The 4,695-nt window shown below is 33.1% G+C and overlaps 1 long non-coding RNA gene across 1 annotated transcript; it reads right to left on the bottom strand.

The window, feature by feature from the left end:
• Positions 1 to 1,649: 1,649 nt before the first annotated feature.
• LOC129925314 (uncharacterized) lies at positions 1,650 to 3,499 on the bottom strand. Its single transcript, XR_008777115.1, has 2 exons — positions 3,227 to 3,499; positions 1,650 to 1,920 (listed from the first exon to the last, which is right to left on the bottom strand). It is a non-coding gene; the product is annotated as an uncharacterized LOC129925314 (long non-coding RNA).
• Positions 3,500 to 4,695: the final 1,196 nt, after the last annotated feature.

Here is a 4,695-nt window from a genome sequence, read left to right as displayed (position 1 = left end):
TATTATTCAAAGTTTATAAATTAAATTTAAAGAGCATGTAAATAATAAAACAACTAGTCTAGATAGAATATTTCATATTTCTAGATTAGACTAGATGTAGTGTCATTAGTGACGACTAGAAATTAGTAGAAGTAGATCTACTAGTAACTAGATGGATCTAGTCAATCTATAGAATTATTTTAAGATATAGACTATAGAATTCTATTAGCGTTGATTCGACTTTAAATAATACTAAACAGCCTATTATTATTACTATTAATATTTGCTAAATTCTGATCTAGTTACAATCTAGTACGGTAGTAGTATATTTAATATCAACTTAGATTCCTACAAGTAGGAAAAAAATAGTGGATCTAATGTTAATATTTAATCAGTAGGCCTCCCTATTCATATGTATTATTAGGTTTATATGGCTTATTTTCAGATGGTATATAGATCTATAGGTCTAGGATGGCTGCCTGGTCGTGCGGTTTGAGCGCTGGACTATCGTTCGGACTTATCGATGGTCCAGGGTTCAAACCCTGCCCGCTCCCATCCCCCGTCGTCCTGCGGGAGGTTTGGACTAGGAAGTAATTATCTTCAACTCTGAAGGAACATCCGAATTAAGTAAAACATTTTACAAACAAACATGTAGATTATTTTGAAAAAAAATAAATTTTGTTTTATAACTAATATACATTATATTATTATATATTCCATTTAGATCGCAGACTTCTAAAGCCTGGTGCTGTGCCGACCAAGTTTTCTTTTTCCAAAAGTACACCAAGCCGAAAAAAGACCAAATATGAATTTAGGTAAATGTTTTGAAATATCTAAGTAATTATGTTTTACATTTTTTTATCTTAATTGTAAATATTTTTATGATGATCATGTTTGACTGTACACTTAAATATATTTTGTTTCCTTTTAGATAACCTCTTTTACCCCAGGACACCACCATTGAGAAGACTAGAGATGTCACTGCGCAAACTAATGAAGACTTTATTACAAATCTTCTAATGAGGGTAAATACTTTGGAACCAGGCAATGCTAGCCTTCTGGAAGAAGTTGCTCAGTTGAAATTGTGTTATGACTCTTTGAAACTAAAAGGAGATAACTTTTTTTGTTTAAGTAGCTGTTTAGAAGACAAATTATTGTTATGAATTATGAATTTTAGCAACATTTAAATTTAAAATTGGTGTGTATATATTTTATTAATATTTATTAATATAAACTTTTTTATTATGTACTTCTACAGATCAGTGCCCAAAAATATTAAATATTACTTCCTTATTTATATAGTTTTCCTCTTACAATGTTGTTACTTTGGTTTGTTTTGACTTATCAATTTTTCTCTGACAACTTGAAATAATTGGTGTGCACATTTTATTAATATAAGCTTGTTTATTTCATGTTTAAAATTTGTATATATGTATATATTTTTAGTAATAATATCAGCTTCCTTGTGTACAATATACTTTTCACATCATTCAATAAAATAATACACTTATAAAGAAACAAAGACTTTATTTTGCTATGACAATGTATCATATCTATTTAAATGAACTACATAATGAATTGCAAACATCAAAAAGCTAAAAAAATATAGATGGTAATGGTATAGTTCTGTCATAGAAGACAATGTCAGAGGTTAATCTTTTAGGATCCGCTTGTAAAACTGAAAATATAGGAGTGTTCTGAGGTAAGGCAGCCAAAGCAGACATTGAAACACTGGTATCAAAATTTTGTAGACCAGTCTTATCACAGCTAAAACTATCCTTCGTTTTCTGAGGCGGGTTGATGCCATGTCTGAATTTTGTCTGTTGGTGCTGCATACATTTCTTTTCTGCTATAGTCTTCTAGAGCAGACAGAAGACCAAAAAGATGTTTACAACAGGCGGGCTTGCAACCCCCTGCACACTGACACTCTCCTTCAATGACCTGAAAGAATAAATATTTTTTTTTTTTAAATTAATAAATACATATATTAATGCATTAAATGTTTTAAAATTAATAGGTGTAGACTAATTTTATAAACCCCCCACGCACAGGTTGTAGATTATGCCCACTTCGCATACCTCTTGCACTGCCTCTGAATATATTTCTAATTTAAACTAAATCTATAATGTAGATAAAATGTAGTAGACATCTAGATTTATCAGTTTAGAATTATATTGGATCCTACAATGTTCATCACTTAAATTGTGCTGTCTGGTTGCTTAGGCGACTCTAGCCCCTTGGTCGCAGACCGAGGTGCACAGATTGGGCCCACCCAGTAGAGCTACTACCTACCTACTGTAAAAATATTGAATAAATGTTGAGCAGCAGATAATAACAAAAAGGCCTCACTCAGTAGCGCCACCCTGACCTGCTCACACATTATTTATTGTTTGTTTTGTTTTATAGAAGAGGGGAATTTCACTGCTAATCCCCCCCCCCAGCTGCGCTGCGGCAAATGATGGTTTAGTATTAAAATCTCACCTAAAATAAACAGAATCAAAGCCAAAAACTAGTCACTAAATTCCGTGTCTCTCCCCCCATGTAGCATGTGGAGGGGAGTGTTCTTATCTTATGATACAGACGTTACTTCAAAAAAGAAGATGATTACGTCCTAGCGTCATGCATGTTAACCAATGACATAAATTCTGTCAAGCCACTGGTTTTCTTGGCTGGCTCAGGCAAACTATTCCATAGCACTAGGGAAGAAGGAGCATTTGTACAAATTTGTCCTAGCATATTGAACGAGGAATGTGCCTTTATCTTTGTGTCTTTCTGGGTATTTTTGTTTTTGTATTTGAAGATAATGGTTCATTGTTTTATGTATGATTGCTACTTTACTTTTGAGTCTTCTCTCCTGAAGGCTTTCTAAATGTAGTGATTTTACTAAAGGTGTTACTCTGGTCAAATGTGAATATTCGTTATGAATCTCACTGCTCTATTTTGTGTCTGTTCCAGTTTCTTAATATTTTATTGAGTTGAGGGGTTCCGAACAGAGGATGCATATTCTATTATTGACCTAACCAAGGTTAAATAACATTTTAGTTTTATGTTCTTATTTGATGTATAGAAATTTCTTGTATTAAACCCTAAGGCTTTGTATGATTTTTTTAGTTTCATCAATATGACATTTTTTTCATTTATTATAGCACCTAGGTATTTTTGCGTTTTTAGTCTGTGTTACTGGTTTACCATGAATAAGATAAGTGGAATGTCGCATGATCTTTAGTTTTGAGAATTAAAAACATACGTGTTTAAACATAGACATAAATAAATATAGACTGGCCAAAGGAAGTAACTTCGTGTAACTTGAAAACATGTATATCTATTGTATTCGGATTTCCGAATTATGAAAAATTGCATGATCTTCATTCTTAGAGATTAAACAAAACACTAGTGAAAATATTGTAATACTTATATAGGTTATGGCTGAAATAGATATGAATACTTAACTTTTATACTGCTCATAAATGCTGTATAATAAAGTACACAAAATTGCAAGTCACAAATGTTCGTTTAATAAAACTCTTTAATCGGCCAGTCTATATTTTATTTATGTCTATGTGTTTAAACTAAAAAAAAACTTTTAGCTACTCTTACGTAGCCGTAGCCTTGCTATTCTTTTTTTTTGGAAGGCGGTTTTAACCTCAAAATACTATTGGCTACAATGTAGAGACTGTAGTTTTCCTTTTGATTTTTTTTGGCGGGTAAACGCAACCCCTCCTCCATGGCAAAGCTCAAAGATCTATAAATTGGTGACTGCTTTGGTGTTAAATTGAAGAAGGATGTTGATATGGTGCGCAAAGGTGCGATCGTTCAAGATAATAAAGTAGTGTTCTCCGCCATGACACTAATGGTAGTTGTTTTCTTATTGCTGACGATGAACCTAGATCTTAATCAACAATGAGGTTTTAACCTCAAAACCCTCTGGATGGAGGGTTTCAACACAACACTACTCTTTGCCACGCTCATGGAATTTGGCGATTGTCGGTTTTTTTTTTTTTAAGAGGGGGGGGGGTAACGTAAGAACTTTATAAAGGTGGTGTTTTAAACCCCAAACCCTTTGGAGCGTGGGGGTTAAACTAAAAAAAAACAACATTGGGTGTGCTCATGGAATTAGTTGGCTGTAGTTTGCTTTAACTTTTTATTGAAGATTTTTAACCTCAAATGCCTCTCGGCAACGCTGGGGCAAGTAATAGTTTAACATTAACTTCTGCCTACAGTAAAAAAAAAAAAAAAGAAAATAAACAGTACCAACCCCCCTCGGCTACGCCCATGTCATATATACATATTACATACATACTTATACCTTACATCATTGGCGGCCTTAGCAGTACGCGTGGCCCAGAGCGTGTGTCATACGAGAGCCCGTGAGCCGTAAGCGTAGACTATATAAAACGTACCACATCACACTGCTGTATGATATTGTAATAAAACATAGAACCTTACGTAGGTAGGCATACTGTTGTGAAGAGACGTTTAATTAGTTGTTATTGGAGCGTTTGTTAAAGTCTACGGTATATTTAATTTATTTTTACCGCTCATATATAGCCTACATATATAACAGGCACACCGCAATAAACAGTTAAAACAGACTAGTAGATTAAATTTGTAAATTAAAATGATTTAATGAATAGTTTACAAGAATATTTGAGAAAGAATACAAAGATATCAATTAAAGGTGTTAAATGGATGAAGCAAACTTTCATCATGGATTGC

This window comes from Biomphalaria glabrata, chromosome 3 (genome assembly GCF_947242115.1).
Source record: "Biomphalaria glabrata chromosome 3, xgBioGlab47.1, whole genome shotgun sequence".
Taxonomy (NCBI): Eukaryota; Metazoa; Mollusca; class Gastropoda; family Planorbidae; genus Biomphalaria; species Biomphalaria glabrata.
Note: the sequence above shows the minus strand (reverse complement) of the source record. Positions and strands in the feature narration are given on the sequence as shown.